The sequence below is a fragment of the Topomyia yanbarensis genome, chromosome 1 (genome assembly GCF_030247195.1).
Source record: "Topomyia yanbarensis strain Yona2022 chromosome 1, ASM3024719v1, whole genome shotgun sequence".
NCBI classification, from domain to species: domain Eukaryota; kingdom Metazoa; phylum Arthropoda; class Insecta; order Diptera; family Culicidae; genus Topomyia; species Topomyia yanbarensis.
In genome coordinates, this window is record NC_080670.1 from 77,733,509 (window position 1) to 77,753,464 (window position 19,956).

The 19,956-nt window shown below is 35.8% G+C and overlaps 1 long non-coding RNA gene across 2 annotated transcripts in view; it reads right to left on the reverse strand.

Annotated features, from left to right (window-relative positions):
• Nucleotides 1–876: 876 nt before the first annotated feature.
• Nucleotides 877–19,956, reverse strand: part of LOC131677986 (uncharacterized) — a 122,362-nt gene continuing 103,282 nt past the window's right edge. Inside the window, exons 3-4 of one of the 2 annotated variants that reach the window (XR_009303514.1) lie at nucleotides 8,716–9,131; nucleotides 877–1,458 (exon numbers count right to left, since the gene is read on the reverse strand). This is a non-coding gene — a long non-coding RNA (uncharacterized LOC131677986). The remainder of the gene's footprint in view (nucleotides 1,459–8,715; nucleotides 9,132–19,956) is intronic. The other variant, XR_009303515.1, reaches the window with a different exon arrangement.

Genomic DNA, 19,956 nt, shown 5'->3' on the forward strand with positions numbered 1-19,956 from the left:
CGTATTCGTGAACAGAATAAGGCGATATTTCACCTACTTCGACCAGCAATAAAAAAGCAAACATACGATGTAACATTGTTTGCTCTCCAACGTTTCTCGACAAGACAGCATTGGATCTCATCTTTTCGCGATATAATATGAGATGATATTTTCGCGCCTAATTGAGCATTGCATGAAAATGTATAACCTCACTTTTCTGACAGCTCAGAGAGCTTGTTTACATGGAATTAGAAAATTTTTGGTTTAACCCAGTACAAAAAACTCGGTTCGAATTCTAACACCATGTAAACAAGCTCGCCGAACTGTCATTTTTTCGAGCATTTTTACTCATATGACGTCACCTTGCAATGTCCTACACAGCAAAAAAAATCTTGTGATATCACATCAAAATCGCTGCACATCGCTCTTTAGATAGAGTAGTGTGATATTACACGAGTGAGTGCTATGTGGAACGACGTAAACTAAATGATGCAATGAAAAGGATGTGTTGAAGAATGATGTATTGCACTCAATGCTATGGCGAACGATGTGATAACAAACGACGTAATGTAGAATGATGTAATTGCAAATGGTGTAACGGCCTATGGTGTAATAACGAACGATGTAAAAGGGAACAATATATACTCAGGTGCACTATAAACGCAAAGTAAAATATTGCTCACAAAACACTTGATTAAATCGTCTGTAATTTTGTGAAATCTTATTATTTTTGGAAAAAAATTTTGCAGCTTAATCCTTCAATAGGTTGTCATTCGAGTGTCATTATACGCGCCCTTGAAACCGTTTTTGGTTTATCCATACATGATCTAACCTATTAAATTTGGCACGCATAATAACAACATACTAATAAAGAACTCCACTTTTTTAGTCCAATCATATTAAGATTTGAAAAAGCTACAGATTATATCAAGCGTTTCTGGGGCCAATATTTTATCCGGCGGTAACTGTGCACCTGAGTAAGATAGAGTGAGTCGCTACAAAAAGTATGAAAAGAGATGTGATATGAAAGCTTTGGTAGTCAGCTAAATTTTACATTAAAGCAAACTATATTTTAATAAATTTGGTATGTTCGAACCTATAACTTGTTAATAAATAAAACATTTGTGTTTGAAAGAAAAATTTAACTACTTTGGAGGCCATTTCACAAATTCCAAAGGAAAGGAAACAACCGATTCCGACTCAATCGGTTCCGGAATGGTTTGGCTGGGTGGAGGTGTAATAATGTCGGCCATTTTGAAAGTTCCATGTAAACCTGTAAATCCAGTCGAACTCGGCTACCAAACGAAATGACGATACTAACACACCTGGTGATGATATATCAACTACATTCGAAAATGTCTTCGATTTTATACAACTTCAAAACTGGAGTTGGACGTCTGTTCTCTGTGATTATACGTCCATTCAATGGCGCGGTTGTGTGATTGATTTGCGCTCATGCGCTGAAGTCGACGTCTCATACTGAAAATAAAGGAAATGATATTAATTATTGTTGTTACTATTAACGATATGTCGGTCTGTCCGATGTCGATCAGATTTTCTGAGGTGAACTAGGTTTAATCGCGTCTTACTTCGCAATTGAAAATTTGAGTATATAAATATTCTTGTTGCTTTTCGTTTTTACATTTCTTACAAAAGAAATGTATAGGATTCGCTCAAACTTTGAAAACTTTCTCCGAGGCCCGGAGGGCCGAGTTTCATATACCAATCGACATAGCTCGACAAAATGAGACAATGTCTGTATGTGTGTGTGTATGTATGTATGTACAAAATGTCATGTAATTATCTCAGCAATGGCTGAACCGATCTTAATGAAACTAGTTTCAAATGAAAGGCCTAACGTTGCCATTTGACACTATTATTTCTGATTTTCGATATGTTGTTTACTTTCTGAGATATGGATTTTGTCAACACACGGCAGGATTTTTGCAAATAACTTTTGAACAATGTAATATTGCTCACAAACTGCACATAAATAGAAAGCTTGTAAAAATACCTTTCCAACAAGCTATAGATTGCGCAAGCGGCGAAGATATTAAACATTTTGTATTTTTATTCCTCGCTTACCAATTTCCACTAACTAAAAATGAGATTGTTTCATACAGAGTATTGCTTTACTGGTGTTTTAGGGGCAAAACTAAACCGATTTTAAATATCGGGGTATGAAAACACATCTACGTGATTCAAGGAATTCTATGTTGAGAACATTTTGTGAATTACAACAGAGAACAGACATCCATGATCGAACAAAAATATTTAAAAAACGTGTGTAAACATTTGAATTAATATACGAAAAACACTAGCGCCGCCACACCAACCTATCCTAACTATCCGTCAAATCGATTCCGGAACCGGTTCGAAATTCTGGATGGATTCAGCATGGAATCTAGCTCAAAGAAAACAACCGGTTCTATCGGTTGACGCATTTGAGCTGGAAGTCATGCTGGAATTCCGAATCGGCTCCGGACTAGTTTGACTGGGTAGAGGAATAATTCTGTCGCACTCAGCCACAAAAAAACATGACGACAGTAACGCACCTGGTTTAGATATCCAAACTTTCTTCGAAACCGTTAGAGATTTTACACAAGTTGAATGCTGAAGGTGGACGTCTGTTCTCTGTGGAATTACCTTTATAACAAGTTAACTATTTCTCAAAAATCAATATATAAGTTCACTTCAAAGACAAAATTATTTGTTGATAAAGAAACAGTGAGTTCTAGTATTTATCCCTTGGATTAGGCAATGCGTTTAATCATGAGGTAAATGTTGGATGGTATATCAATACACAGATCAAAAAGTAATTCACCTAGTCGTGAGATAAAAGATTTCTCATATAATTATACTCGTGGCGTCACCGAAAGCAACTGTATGTTTGAAGCCTAAAAATCTAGCGAAAATTTAGCTCTTTTGCAAGATTTAGGTTATACTGGTTATGGCGCAAAAATTACTACTTACATTATTTATGATAAGAATGTAAGAAATCAATATATCATAATAATATACCTATAAAAATAATATCACTGCATTAACCATCATTTGCCATTCCTCACACGCCCCCCATCTCTCTCTCTGTTTCTCTTCTATCGCATCTATCTAGCTATTTCTGTATCCATTTCTAAGTTGCGTGATAAGATCTTCTGTCAATCTGAAATATTTGTTAATTGTAATTGCGAAGGTTTGAGAAAACAAAACTATTTTTTGTCTGCTACATCAACTCAATTTTAATTCAATTGTATTCAAAGCCTGTATCTACACTATAATTAGGGAAATTCATGGCTACATCAGAAAAATATTTGGCTTAACTGGATAATATGAAAGTTTGACGATGAAAATTTTCAAAAGAGACATTCCACGTGCGATATTTAAACTATTCGTATCTCTATTGAATTTTGAATGAAATATATGCTCAAAGACTGAAAGCAGAAGCCAGCAGGATTGGACTTGCCATCAACGTTTCGAAGACAAAATACATGAGAGGAAGAGGTTCTAGAGACGACAATGTGAACCTTCCACCCGAGTTCGGATTGACGGTGACGAAATCGAGATGGTCGACGAATTCATGTATTTGGGCTCACTGGTAACCGACGACAATGATAACAGCAGAGAAATTTAGAGACGGATCTTGGCGGGAAATCGTGCCTACTTTGGACTCCGGAGGACGCTCCGGTCGAACAAAATTCGCCGCCGCACGAAGTTGATTATCTACAAGACGCTGATTAGATCGGTGGTCCTCTACGGCCACGAGACCTGGACTATGCTCGTGGAGGATCAACGCGCCCTTGGAGTTTTCGAACGAAAGGTGTTGCGTACCATCTATGGTGGCGTGCAGATGGAAGATGAAACGTGGCGCAGGCGAATGAACCATGAGTTGTATCAGCTGCACATTCGTTGTATTGGTACGAACTTTCATGAAAATAACGGATCAAAGACCAAAAATATCCACAAATTAGATCCAGGAAAAGAAGTTTTCCAAAGTACCCACTCTCGATGGGGGATGCAACTACGATGTGTCTTCTAACTTATCGTCGTCCATATCTGGATATACTGAGTAGTTTGAACCATTTCTTTTTCACAGTATTGGTCTGTATAGGACTTATTTATTGACATATTGCCTGCACGAGAATTCCGAACGAAACAATATGAAAGCTATAAGGATGAATGGGAAGAGACTGCATTGCAATCAACTGAATGCACGGCTTTTATGCTATCGACATAGCCAGACATTTCACACTATTTACTTCAATGCAAATAAAAACTTTGAAATATCTACCTGTCTCATTCACGAATCGCATTCTCCCTGTCGTTCTCTGTTCAAGCGGCTTGAAAGCACATGTGACCTTGTCCCACTTCACTATATTCAATTGCGCGTTAAAATACTGGACCAGTAAATTCTATTCTGTACAAAAATCTTTTTTTCGGGAATATGCGACCAAAAACCAAAAACTTCGAATTCCAAAGCAAATTGAACGTTCCAGGTTCCTGATAACTATTTAAGGTCCAACAATAAAGTAGAAACACCAGATAATCTTAAAACGACGCCGTCAAGTAAAGAAGCATGAAAACAAAAAGAATAAAACCAAAAAAAATGGAAGCCCTAGAAAGTCCATTGCATATTTATTAGACTTTTCTCAGAAGATGGGATTTTCAAAAACATTTCAAAACTTTCTGATGCAATGGTTCTCCAATTCGTAGAATCCGGTATATTCATTTTCTTCATTCAAAAATGTTTTTAGCTTCAAATATATGACCATTTCTTTTTAATTAATTATTTCATTCAGCATCTTTTTATTCGTTTTGTTCATCTGCGTTCATTTTGCTTATTTTATTCGTTTCATTCTTTGGAATCACTCTGATCAGTTTATTCTTTTTGTGCATTTTACTCATATCATTCATTTAACTTATTTTATTCTTTGTTTTTTGTATGCATTTTATTCATTTTTTCTAGTTTATTCATTTTGTTCAGTTTCTTCATTTTAATAATCTGACTACTTTTTCAGTTTTAATCATTTCATCCCAATAATTTATTTGATTCAATTTATTTCTTTATATTAATTTATAACCTTTTACCGTTGATTAATTTTTCATTTTAATCAATGAATTTTATTCTGCACATTTTTTTTCTTTTTATTCATTTTATCACTTCAGTTCATTTTGTTTATTTGATTCGTTTGTTTTATTTATGCATTTCATTTATTTTTTACCTAATTCATTTTGTTCATCGATTCTTTTTATTCATTTGATCCATTTCATTGTATTCACTGGATGAATTAAATCAATTTGATTCATTTAATTCATTTGATTCATTTGATTCATGTGATTCATGTGATTCATTTGATTCATTTGATTCATTTGATTCATTTGATTCATTTGATTCATATGATTCATTTGATTCATTTGATTCATTTGAATCATTTCAATTATTTGATTCGTGTGATTCCTGATTCATTTGATTCATTTAGATAATTTGTTTCATTTAGTTCATTTGTTTCATTTGATTCATTTGATTCGTTTGATTCATTTGATTCATTTGGTTCATGTGATTCATGTGATTCATTTGATTCATGTGATTCATTTGATTCATTTGATTCATTTGATTCATGTGATTCATTTGATTCGTGTGATTCATTTGATTCATTTGATTCATTTGACTCATTTGATTCATTTGATTCATGTGATTCATGTGATTCATTTGATTCATTTGATTCATTTGATTCATATGATTCATTTGATTCATTTGATTCATTTGATTCATTTGATTCGTGTGATTCCTGATTCATTTGATTCATTTAGTTCATTTGTTTCATTTGAATCATTTGATTCGTTTGATTCATTTGATTCATTTGGTTCATGTGATTCATGTGATTCATTTGATTCATGTGATTCATTTGATTCATTTGACTCATTTGATTCATTTCATTCATTTGATTCGTTTGATTCATTTGATTCATTTAATTCGTTTGATTCATTTGATTCGTTTGATTCATTTGATTCGTTTGATTCATTTGATTCATATCTTTAATTTTATGCATTTCATGTTCAGTCATTCGTTTTATTTCATTCAATTTGTTAGTATGAGTCAATTAATCTTAATCTTATAACTATTTCTAAATATAATCTTAATTTTTATTTAATAACCTAATCTAATTTGATTCGTGTATTTGATAATTTTGATTTACATTAATTTTTCTACTCATTTTATGAATTTAAAAACCTATTATTTCATTTTTTGCTTTATTTATTTATTTCGGTCGTTTTGTTGATTTCTATAATTTATTCAGCTTATTCGAGATTTTATTCGTGCAAGACTTGAAACTGTTTTCATCCCACCTCTAGTTGGGTGCCTACTTCTCGTGAGTTCTGCAAACTAATCCAATAGTGAAATGTGTAAGAAATGTCTCATCTCACTGATAGGTGGATTAAATCGGTTTTTAGTATATAAATTTGAAAACACTCGAGTAGGCAAATAAAAAATCGATTTTTTTTAAATTCTACAATGATGTAACCCATTTAATTAGTATAATATTTAATTTTGCCATTCTGATACTACATGATTTTAAAATATTTTAATGATATAAAATATCTATTCGCCATTACTACGAAATAAACCCGTAGTAAATTTATATACAGTACTGCAACAGTCATACAGTACATGGAAAGTGAAGCAATGAATGGGAGCTTCAAGACCAGTACGCTTGGTGAGAAAACCGAAGCGGTTTACATCGGGCGGACTTAATTTGTTTAGTAGTTCATTAAGATAGGCACCTGCTGAAGACTGCTCTTCGCGAGGCAACAACAAGGTGAATGTTTCCCAGGAAACGTGATTCTGTAGTTCAGATTCAGCTTAGTGATGACATTACTAATGTCTACCACGACTGCTACTAACGTGATAGGCATGTCGTCGCTGACACACTTGCAACAAATAATATTCATTTAACTTAATTAGTATGAGTTCTTGAATCTTTGTGTTAACATGGGGGGTGGAAAGGGAAGGGAGGGTGCTCAATGGGGGGTAAAATGCCCAACCGTATATTAAACTTTCCATTTATGACTAGGTTAGTAAAAATTGATTCGGTCATCAATGAAGAACCAATGTGACTTTGGTTCTGGTATATGCCTGGAACCCGGGACATTCGGTGGAATCTTAGATTGGTTATCAGTAATCTAGACCTGTGAATCTAAGTAATTTGATGTCTATTTCAATCGATTTTAAGCCTCTGAGGTATAATGATTGTACCGGTTTATATGAGAAATTCCTAAGTGACCGCAATAACCAACATGTAACTTCATAACCAAAAGTCAGAACTCAAAGAAATTGAATAGCAGATAATGGGAGTATTGAATCTATCACATAATATCAAGTTTGTAGGAATCGGTCAAGAATTCACTGTGAAATAGGTGTTATATTAGCTTAGGAACTTGTCGAGTTACCAGGGGTTGTCAAAGCGATTTTGATCTGTCATTAGTGTTCTAGATCCGCGAAATGTTTCCTCCATTTTAATAAGAATTAATTAATTTGCAAAAGAACGTGTTGATTATTTTGCGCTAAGAGTGCGAGAAATGTTTTCGGAGAAATTGAAAAATTGGATTGTAAGTGATGGAACAAAGAGTGCTCAGACCTATACGTAAAGAAGGTCACCTCGTGTAAGACCTTGCAGGACGACGGTTTACTCGCTAGCTACCAATAGTACGCAACGTTAGAAACGCAAATAAAGAATTTGATGAAAGAAAAGATTATAACAACTAGAGGTCGCATGCCACTGTTAAAGTCAAAGTAATGGTATTCGATATGCTAGAGCGAGACCCCATGTTTCAGTCCGTGAATACATGGAGACAGTGGCGCTTTCCTCCCTCTAATAGTTATAATCTATTTTGATGAAGACCAGGAAACAATTACCTACGCTGGTTCGTTGGCGGATCAACGATAGAAACATCGATGAGCATTCTTTGGGGCAAAGCCCGATGCGAAACTGAAGCAATACTAATTAGTGTGTAATATTGAAACTGTTGTATATTCGAATTCGCCAAAAAGGTTTGTCCATTTTCCACCCGGCACAGAAAACTGACCGCGCCACGTACCCTCACGATAATGCGAGCGAAACACTATTTCGATGGTGGTTTTCACTTGCTCTCGTATCATGTAACAATAAAATTTCAGGGCCAGACAGGAATTAATTCAATTTGGTGAAGAATCTGCCAGAATCTGTTAAAAGATACTCGTTGAATTCATTTACTAGGTTTCTTGAGGGTAACATTGTCCCTCACGATTAGAGACAACTAAATGACATCGTCATTCAAAAGCCAGGAAAACCAGGCTCCGATCACGATTAGTATCGATTGATTGCAATGTTCTCCTGAATCCGGAAGTTATTCGAGAAAACGACCTTCAAGATCAAACCTACAAAAGTACGTGAGTTAATGGCGAATCTATGTGCCAGTGCCAGTATTTCAAAAGGTTGGTCTTGATTATGCTGGACATATTCTCTTACAGCAAGTTGGACGAAAACAGCTGCTGTCAAAAGATAGTGTCTTCGTATGTATGATGACAAATAGTATAAAGGTCTAAAATCTATCGAACGATTCATTTGTCGCAGCATTACACAGTTTGTTATCACGATGAAGAATACCAGGGGACAAATTCTCTGACAATTATGGAAAATATGCGGACGGTAGATGTAAAGGGTGTCAAATGTTTAAAATTATGTAAATGATTTCACTTACCATGATAAAGTTTGGCCTGTTCTTCTTATCAAATTAAAGCTGTACTAATTTCCCGGCCTCTTCATGGTCATTCCGATAATCCAGCTGATCCTTCCTACTTCGGTTGATTTGATGATCGATCGTTCATTAACCTCCATACCACAGCCGAGCTATAAGTAGTCCAGTAAACAAACTGTCTTTTTGGTAATACATGCAGCTATGCCGACAAAATTTTTCGATGATCTGGCCTCGGGAACACCTTATGGAATTGCGCACTTCCTAATCTTGAAGACTTGGAGGGGATGAGCAAACTTTTCCTGCTAAAGACGGACTAGCACGAGTAGAGAATCTGTATACCAAAATTATCACACATCACACGCAGGAAAAGTCTTTGATGAACGAGATGTGGCAGGCGGCGAAGAGTTGTCATTCATACACTGAAAATAATTTTGTACTGTTTAATATAGCGTTAGTGCGTGTGATATCACAGTAAAGTTGATGTAAACAGTGATGTGCGTATTTATGAATATAATATTACACCAAATCGTGTGATAATACAAATATGTCAATGAACAATATCACACTCTGAACAGGGATATTCTTCCAGGAGATTAATATTACACAATTTTCAATGCAACAATTTCGTACATCATTTTCATTGCAATACAATATCGATCCGAAAGCAATATTCAGTGGAAATGACGTAAAAACCTAGTCACATAGTTTCTATGTGATACTAGGTGATTGGTGTATAATTGTATCTAAAACAGCACAATATTGTATTTGATTTACCATTACGTCTAAATTCCATGCGCATCGGTGAACATCGCATCGACCATCATTACAATTCTTTTTGCTGTGTATGCAAAACTGCCGAGTAACTAATGGTTTCGCAAAAATTTACAAAAATGAGTAGATAAAGATCCTTAGAATGAAAATACAGCATTAATGTAGGGAAATAAATTATATAATGTAATATATTAATGGTTTTTCGTGAAATTAATTTATCACGAGGTTCGAAGCTACGAAATTAGCACGCTTCCATACTGCATTGGCAGCAAATTCTCGCAATTTCTTGCAAGGTGAAAAGTTGGGTCCTGTAGGGTTTTAACGTGCACATTAGTAGCAGACGCAAACTATGCTCACCTGAACTATTGATTGACTTGGGTATTCTGACAGATTGGAGACTACGCACGAGGGAACGACGACGAGGTGGAGAGTAGAGATAGGTAGCGGGGACGGATAGAAGAACAACGAGGAAGAGACAGTGCAGGGATACTAACGGGAAGAGGCGTGAAGACTGCTACCCAGTTATTACATCTGGCGACGATCGGAAAAAATCAATTAAAGGTAAAACAAAAAAACGCTTTTAATCCACCTAACAGTGTGATGAGACATTTCTTATAACTCTTATCACTCTCTTCGGATATTATATCGTTTGAGAACATTTAGAACTTGATGCTTCGCGATGTTTTTGATAACACATACTACATGGGATAGTGGCAGGACTCAGAGAATCACTCAAATCAGCATAGGACAACATCAGTGCTAGAAATCTCAAACCAAATCAATGGGAAGGCGAAAAAATGGCCCATAAAATAGACATACAAAAGAATTATTGCGAATGCTCTGTTAATAAAATATCTAAATTCCTCAATCAATGCATTGTGGTGGGAAAACTGATTTTTCTAAAGGGGTTATGTATATTGTACTGAGCCAAAAAAATCGATTTGTTTTAATCGATTTGAAGTTTATACTTTACTCAAATTTCCAACGCGACTGAGAATTAAGACATCAACGCTTTTTCTTGAAAAAACCCACCATTCCACTATGGGTCACAAGGGCTGTTTTTTGGTACAAAAATCAATAACTTCCAAACCGTTCATTTTAGAGAAATTATGTCTGAGAGAATATTTTTGGAAATTAAATTTTCTTACTTTTAAAGCAAAATGTAGCTATGGTGGTCCTCCCAAACATTATTTTCGAAAAATTATGTTTAGAACTAAATGGTGTAGCAAGGTACTTACTTCAGCAAAGTAGAAGTTAGAAAAATGTTTTTCAAGTAACATTTTCAAATGTATCAAAGTTATAGCATTATCGGTTTTCATGTTATAATTATTTTTCTTCTTTATCTTAGGGTGTCATTTTAGCGTTTCTGAAAAAGTCAGTTTTTTAACTATAACTTTTTAAATAGTTAGTCTATCTTCATACTCTCTATGAAGCAATTTTAGTACTTTTCATTGCGCATATTTCTGCTGAAGAATATGAATCGATATCATTTTTCGTTATCGAATTACGATCATTTTTTTAAATAAAAATGATAGTTTTCAATGACCTCTAACTCAGAAGGTTGCAAAAACTAGCAGCTAAATTTGTACTCTTTTGAAAGTGCATCAAAAATACTGTAAAATATCTCAAAATCAACTTTTGCTTTTTTGTCATTCAGCGAAAAATGTTGACATCAACATTATGATTAAATGACATCAGCATACGGCTGTTTTTAAGGGTCTGGTCATTGCCATTTAGAACCTGCTTTACTAGATCAAAAAGTCGAGTTGTTAAATGATTTTTTGAGCTTGTCAAATATATGTACACAAATATTGAAAACGTTAGGCTCAGACAGATATTTATTTTACTATTCTACGTAACTACTTTATTATCATCGTCATCCTCATAATTATTATAATCACAATCATCAACATCATCAGCATCGTCGTCGTTATAGTTATCTGAATCGTGTCTCTTTTCTCAAAGTGCTAACTCATTTAATATTGAACTTATTTCAGTGCGTTTACTGTATCGGGATCTTCTAACTGCAAGAACCGGATTAGGCGAGTCCATTGCTCTAAAGAAAACATCTTCCATGTTCGCGACTCTTGAACAATTTCTACCGTGACTCAGTTGATCGTTCCGAGCCTCAGCTCCTTGTTCGCTCATGAAACTTGTTGGTAATGGAAGTGTTGACATAATATAAAATGTAGCGCATTTTGTCTTAAAAAGCAAATGAATTAAGGATTACCCTTCATTCTGTTCTAAGTAAGCGACGAATTTCTGTGAATGATGGTTTGGGAGGAAGTGCAGTTTGAATCTTTTGTAGGAACTGTTAACGGCTTCTCAAAATATTTCGAATTTTTATCGAGCACTTTCGTCTCAATTCGATTACTGTCTTTCCAAAATTGATCAAACCTTTTACATGTTTTAATTGTTACAGCTTTTGCATTCTGAGTGAACTTATTTTTTTCATTTTGTCCCACATCATATTATCTCATTATTTCCTCAAACACAACTTTTATTTTATTTTTATTTTCACCTTTGGCCACTTTCCAGAGATCGAACATGCATTTTAACAGCACTAATAATACAAAGCACTACACGCGTTGATCAAAGCAGTCGTCGGCTACTGCGATTCGATTCATGAATGAGATTGATACCAATTAAACTGTCACGACTCGTGGTGTTGTTGTTTATATTTGACATCGAAGGGCAAAAATGCTGACTTTGATTTTGAAATATTTTATAGTATTTTTGATGCACTTTCAAAAGAGTACAAATTTAGCTGCTAGTTTTTGCAACCTTCTGAGTTAGAGGACATTGAAAACTATCATTTTTATTTAAAAAAATGATCGTAACTCGATAACGAAAAATGATATCGATTTACATTCTTCAGCAGAAATATGCGCAATGAAAAGTACTAAAATTGCTTCATAGAGAGTATGAAGATAGACTAACTATTTAAAAAGTTATAGTTAAAAAACTGATTTTTTCAGAAACACCCTAAGTTAAAGAATAAAAATAATTATAACATAAAAACCGATAGTGCTATAACTTTAATTCATTTGAAAATGTTAACTGAAAAACATTTTTCTACAACTTTGCTGAAGTAAGTACCTTGCTATACCATTTTGTTCGAAAAATAATTTTTCGAAAAGAATGTTTGAGAGGACCACCCTAGCTACATTTTACTTTAAAAGAAAGCGAATTTAATCCCCAAAATATTCTCTCAGACATAATTTCTCTAAAATGAACGGTTTGGGAGTTATTGATTTTTGTACCGAAAAATCGCCCTTGTGACTCATAGTGCATTCAAAGAAAATCAACAGTGCATATTTCCAGACTTGGTTTTATTTCCAATTTAGAACTATTGTGTTTTTTACATCCTAGATTGCATGATTCAGTGATCGAAACCCAAAACTTCATGAAGTATTTGAAATTATTAAATAAAAATTTGTGTTTACTATTGAAATTGACAAAATGATTGTATATATAGTATATAGTCCCTTTGGCGATTGTTTACTTTTTCGGTCCCACCTATCAGCATTGAAGTATCGCCCTTACGTTTTTTTACAATACCAATTTTACAATTGGTGGGGGTTTGGTGAAAATCGATCTTAATGTCTAAACGGCATAATTCCGAAACCGTAATTTTTGAAGTTTTAAAATTATGCAGAAATAATTTTTCAGAAAATAGTAACAGAGCAAATAAGTACCAAAGTCCAAAAAAATCAATTTTTGTCATTTGGCATCAAAAATACAAATTTGATTTTGAAAATTTTTCATTTCAGTTTATATGGGAATTTGTTGTGTGATTGCACTCTTCAACTCGTAACTCCGGAACCGGAAGTCCAATCAATAAAAAATTCAATAGCAGCCGATGGGAAGATTGTACCTTTCATTTGAGACAAACTTTGTGCAAATCGATCCAGCCATCTCTGATTAACAGAGGTCACATTTTTTCCACATACACACATACACACACATACACACACATACATACAGACATACATACACACACAGACATTTTCCGATCTCGACGAACTGAGTCGATTAGCATATGACACTCGGTCCTCCCGGTCAGGATTAGATCGACGAATTTTAGAGTGAATGAGAAAGGCAAAAACATTTTAAGCAATTGTTGAAATTTATGCATTTTTCGTTGAGCAGTTCTATGTTTCATAGAATTAAATCAATTTTAACTTCGCTTCCTATTAAATAAAGACTTTTATTACAGTACATCTCTACAAAAACGAGATCAATTTGAAAATAAATCTGAGGATTATGATTGATTACAGAACTCTGGAATTTTCTATTGGAATGTTTTCAGACAGGAATTTGATATTGATGCTATTAGATAACTGTGAAATCAAGACCAAGAGATCAGTTACATATCAGGACCCCATTCCGACAATTTATCAAAAGTCCTCATGATGTTTACAACTACAGGTTATCAATCTACGGATCAGATAATTGTTATTGTAATATTGAATTAAATCAGTCTGCATCAATAAATTTTCAACTTCAATCCAATTTTTTTTGGGTGTTGTGGGGGGGGGATGTATGGTGTTAAACCCCAAAACCTTCTCTTGGCTACGCCGTTGCTTGGAGTTATTTATTTCGCTTTTCATTTTCCGATATGTTTCAGATCGATCCGATGGTTATAAGTTAGCAAAATTGCAGTCAGAAAGTTCGCACAACTGAACATTTTTGTACTGATAAGTTATCAAGTTCCTTCCAGGTAACTTGGAAGTGTTCGGTGATTATTTCTAGCGGTTGTAGATAGTAAAATGAAATACAAAATTCGTTTTATCGAAATAATGTTTGGCTTATTTCAATGGATTATTACTATATTGAACAATAAATAGGCGACAAAGAGTAATCTACAAACAACAAGCCATAACTTTTAAAGTATTCAAAATAGATATTTGAAGTCTTCAGTAAAGTTATTCGCAAAAGTAAGAGCTACAAATTTGCTGAAGGCATCATTTCGATATAATCACTTCCAAAAAAAATTGTGAAAATATCTCACTCATAGGGGGATTAATCAGCAAAAGCACAATACCAAAAGAAAGGGCATATTGCCTCCATTAAATTCTCCGAAGATACTATTGACCTAAAATAAGCCGTTTTGGCGTTAAACATAGATTACATGTTTTTGGTCATATTTCTGGCTATGGGAAATGATAAAAATCTTTCGTCCGCATTTAATGTTAAATATCTCTTTTGATAATAGTCCGATTTCAACAATCTATAGCTTGTTCGAAAGGTATTCGTTAAAGCTGTCTAAAAACATATAAATTGTTAATCTACATTGTCAATTTCGGCAGATAATTTAAAAAAACTGCAAAAAACGCCATTTTTGCGCATTCAAACATTCATATCTTGGAAACTAAACATCAGAATCAAAAACAAATTAATAGCGTTCATACTGTTTTTAAGTTCTTTCATTTAAAATTGGTTTGGATAAGATCGGTTCAGCCATTGCTGAGAAACACGAATGAGAAATTGTCCGTTACATACACACACACAGACACACACACACACACAGACATTGTCCCAAATCGTCGAGCTGAGTCGATTGGTATATAAGACTCGGCCCTCCGGGCCTCGGAAAAAATCTTGAAAGTTTGAGCGAATTCTATACATTTCTTTTATAAGAAATGTAAAAAGAAAGCATATTTATAAATGGAAAATAGTTTGAAAATGAAAACACTGAATTTGCACCTCGTGTGGTGCTCAGCCCGCGACCCAAACGCGGAAATCAAAATCGTTGATAATAGGTTAGCACCAAGAAGAGGAAGAAGAAGAGTTGACTCGATTTACAAATGGAATAGAAGGAAATGGAAAAAAGCGTGGATAGGTGGACACAGCGAAAGGATTTGTTTGCTCATTTGTTTTGGGATGCGACTATGAATGAATAGGGTAGTACTGCATTTTGAGGAAAGTGTATAGTGTTTGTGACAATAGTGACTTTGTAGCCATTGCAAAGGATTTGTTATATGAGCTTTAATTTTGCCGGATGCAGGCAATTGTAAATCGTAGTAGAGAACTACGGTCCATTGGTTCTGTGCAGGTAGCTAGAACAAGTTGCATCGTATAAGGGAGCTACGTTAAGCCGTTCAGTGCAGGGAGCATGATCGGTAGCAGTGCATCGTAGTAGGGAACTACGTTTCATTGTTGCAGTGCAGGGTGCCTGATCAAATTGTTTCGTAGCAGAAATATACGTTGCGTCGTTCAGTGCAGGTAGCCTGGGCGATCACGGTAGATCGTAGTAGGGAACTACGTTTCGTTGATTCAGTGCAGGGTGCCTGATTAAATTGTACCGTATCAGGGAGATACGTTACACCGTTCATTGCCTGAGCGATAACGATACATTGTAGAAAGAAACTATGTCCCGTTGTGCCAGTGCAGGGAGCCTGAACAAGACGCACAGCAGTAGTGACTTACATTATGCCGTCCAATGCAGGGAGCATGATTGGTAATAGTCGAAAATGGAAATTTATAAGTGGGCCTTACACGCTCAATATTTTTGTCAATATCCTTGACTAAGAGTTTAAACAAGCATAAAGAGCTACTCTCTTCGTACAATTTGTTGCACAATTTTAGATAGGAAATTAACTAATTGCTACAATTCTATCGAAAGCGGCTATTTCCAGTCTCTTGCTTGAAGGATTTTGAAGGGTGATCATTTAGTGATAAATGGACGAATTTTCTTTCTATTATTTTAGATGGACGAAAGCAGACCCATTCCAATGTTTCGATGTGAGCAAATTGGCAAAAGAATGGCGAGAATGGAAAGATTCTCTGGAGTTTTATTTTGATTCGTATCAGATTGCTGACCAAAGGATCATGCGCTCCAAAATGCTTCACTTTGGTGGTTCTTAATTGCAGCAAGTCTTTAAAAGTTTAGAAGGCACAGAGGATTTTCCGCTGGTCATGATTGAGAAACGCTGGTATGATGTGGCTGTTGATCGGCTAGACGCGTACTTTAAGCCTCGCAGCCAAGAAGTTTTAGAGAGACACAAACTGAGAAATATGAAGCAAGGTAGTCAGGAACGCTTCTCATATTACGCTTGCGCCAACAGTTAAGGGATTGCGGTTTTGAAAAATATCCAAATGAAATCCGGAACGTTCTTGAAGAGATTATGCTTACTGACGTGATAGTGGAAGGATGCATCTCACAGGATTTAAGACGAAAGATGCTCTAAAAGAACTTGACGCTAGCAGACATTGAGGTTTTGGGAGCTTCGTTTGAGAGTGTGCGTCTACAAGAGAAGGAGTTTAAGAGTGTCAATAATAGCGATAGAGGACAGGCAGAAATATGCAAAGTAATGGTGAAAAAAATCGTGCTGAGCGTCAACAAGAACGGATTGTCAAACGTTTTGCTACCGGCCCTTTCCATGCATCCAAAAGTGGGACTGAAGTTCTGTGTTACGCTTGTGGACAGTATGGTCATATCTCGAAAGCAACTATATGTCCGGCAAGGGGTCAAAAATGCCACAGATGCTGCAAATCTGGACATTTTGAGAAGGTATGTAGAAAACGACCATCCGAATTTGAAAGCTCATTTCCCAAGAAAGTGCAGGCTGTCAGAAATGTTGACACGGATATTCAGTGTGATGTTCAGAAAAACGGGCCATCTGAGGCCGAAAAGAAGGTTTACTACACGTTTTATACGGGAAACCAAGGCAATGTGTTTGAATGCAAGATTGGTGGCGTTTCAACCGAAGTTTTTATTGATTCTGGCTCGGAGGTTGACATCATAACCACTGAAACCTGGGAAATGCTGAAAGCCAGGCAGATTGTCATTTCTAAATGCGAGAAAGGAAGTAATAGAATTCTTAAAGCATATGGAAACAGTGAACCACTTTCGATTTTGGGAACCTTCAGTGCACTGATAAAATCAAGTACCCATTAATGCGTAGAAAACTACTCATTTACAATAAAAGTGGAATAACGCATTAAATGGGTAAAGCGTTTGTACCCATAAATGAGTACAGACCTTGTACGTCAACCTGGGTATGTTTCACCCATTATTTTTCGCAGAACTGTTACAACAAAATGCGTAAAAAATACCCATTCATGAAATTCGCGCCAGAATGAAAAATATTGTCAATAGATTTTTTTCTGAATTAAAAAAAAACATAAAATAACATTCATTTCACATTATTGTTTCCTTACAAAACTATAGGAATCTAGATAGAAATCCTATTCTAATAATACTTAACAAAATAAAACCGCCAACTGGTTATATTTTTGACGGCTGAATCTTTTGGCTGTTCTAAAAATGCCGACCTGCCGCATATTTTCAACATCCTCAGTAGTTTAAACAGACGTTGTTTTCGGAGCATTGCCGAAATGTTCCGTTTCCGCCACGGACTCCGATGCAGGGCGATAATTTACAGGTTCCACTACGATCCTTAGTTTGCAGGTTAACTCGCTTGAAATAATGCTTAAGGATTTTTCACCCATTATCAAGATCAATATACCCATTGACATTACCTCATCGAGTAGTTGTGAAATGGATAAAAAGTACTCATTGTTAGAAACAAAAAAATACCCATTTTTTGACAGCTCGAATAACTTCCGAAAATGGGCAATTTGAATACATAAAATGTGTAAAGTTTTTTTTTACCGTGCAGTTATCGAGTTCGGGAAGCGATCAACTGAAGGAACTTTTTACGTTATTCAGGATGGTCAACGGAACTTGCTGGGTGACAACACCTCGAAAAGGCTCGGGATTCTGAAGATTGGATTAGAAGTAAATGGAATCGAGGACACTTCGGAAATAATGGATTTCCCTTTTTGCGAAGATCAAAGGAGTACAAGTTCATGTACAAATGGATCCAACAGTGCTACCAGTTTTCCAGCCATTACGTCGAGTACCAATTCCACTCGAAAATGCGGTTACCAGGAAGTTGGATGAATTATTGCTACGAGACACCATTGAGGTGAAAAAGGGTCCTGCTACGTGGGTATCCCCGCTGGTGGTGGCAAATAAGGCGAAAGGATCAATAAGGCTGTGTTTAGATTTGCGACGCGTTAATCAAGCGGTCATTCGCGACCGGCACTCAATGTCGGTGATTGAAGACGTTCTAACCAGGGTTGGCAAAGGCAAGGTCTGGAGCGTTTTGGATGTGAAAGATGCTTTTTTCCTACTTGAACTCGATGAGGAAACAAGAGACATAACAGCTTTCATCACCCACAGAGGGCTTTATCGATTCAAACGGTTGCCTTTCGGACTAGTGTCCGCTCCTGAAATTTTTCAACGTACGATGGATGAAATCCTAGCATACTGTGAAGGTACGTACTGCTACCTCGATGACGTTGGAATCGAAGGCAGTACAGTCGAAGAACATGACCTGCGGTTGGAAAAGGTACGAGGATGAGAGATTTTAATCTTTTCATGGGGCTTTCATTATTTTATTATTAGAGAGGTTTTAGGCAAAATAAGAGATGATTTGCATATGTAACTGATATTTGAAACAAAAAAATAAAATAAAATGGATTTTTGAAACTAATTGTCTAACGTACAACTCATTATTACAGGTACTTCAGAGATTCAAAAAGAAAGGAATCGTGCTCAACTGGGAGAAATGTAAAATCCGCGTAACCGAATTTGAATTCCTGGGATATAATTTTTCACCTCGAGGAATCATGCCTTCAGAACTTAAACGCGATGCGATTAAGGAATTTCGTCGACCAGCGAATGAGAGCGAAGTGAGAAGCTTTTTAGGCTTGGCTAACTATATGGGAAAATTCATTCCGAAATTGGCTGAAATCGACGAGCCTTTGAGGAAGTTAACTCAAAAAGGGTACAAGTTCCAATGGGGACAAGCTGAAGAGAACGCATTCAATAAGGTGAAACAGGCCATGTCAGAGGTTAGTTCTCTGGGATTCTTCAACATATAGGATGAAACATCGGTATTTGCGGATGCTAGCCCGATTTCCTTGGGGGCCGTTGTCATCCAAACCAACAAGCAAGGGGAATCTAGAGTTGTTTGTTATGCTTCGAAGTCACTTACCGAGACAGAAAAAAGATACTGTCAAACGGAAAAGGAGGCTCTGTCGCTAGTGTGGGGTGTAGACAAATTTCAAATCTACCTGATAGGTAGAGATTTCAAACTACTAACTGATTGTAAGGCCCTAACATTTTTGTTCGTTCCTGCATCTCGCCCATGCGAGCGAATTGAACGGTGGGTGCTACGCCTACAAAGCTTCAAGTATACGATACTTCACATTCGTGGACAAACAAATATTGCTGATGTTTTCTCGAGACTTTCTACCCTGGTTCCAAAGCCATTTGATGATGCAGTGGAATTGACTGTTAGAGAGATAATGTCTTCAACTGCAACCACAATTGCTTTGAAGTGGGAGGATATTGTATCTGCTAGTAGAGAGGATACAGTTACACGACAAGTAAAAGACGCTATAAACTCTGGTGAAACTGATAACTTGCCGTTATGCTACAAGATGATTTCCTCGGAA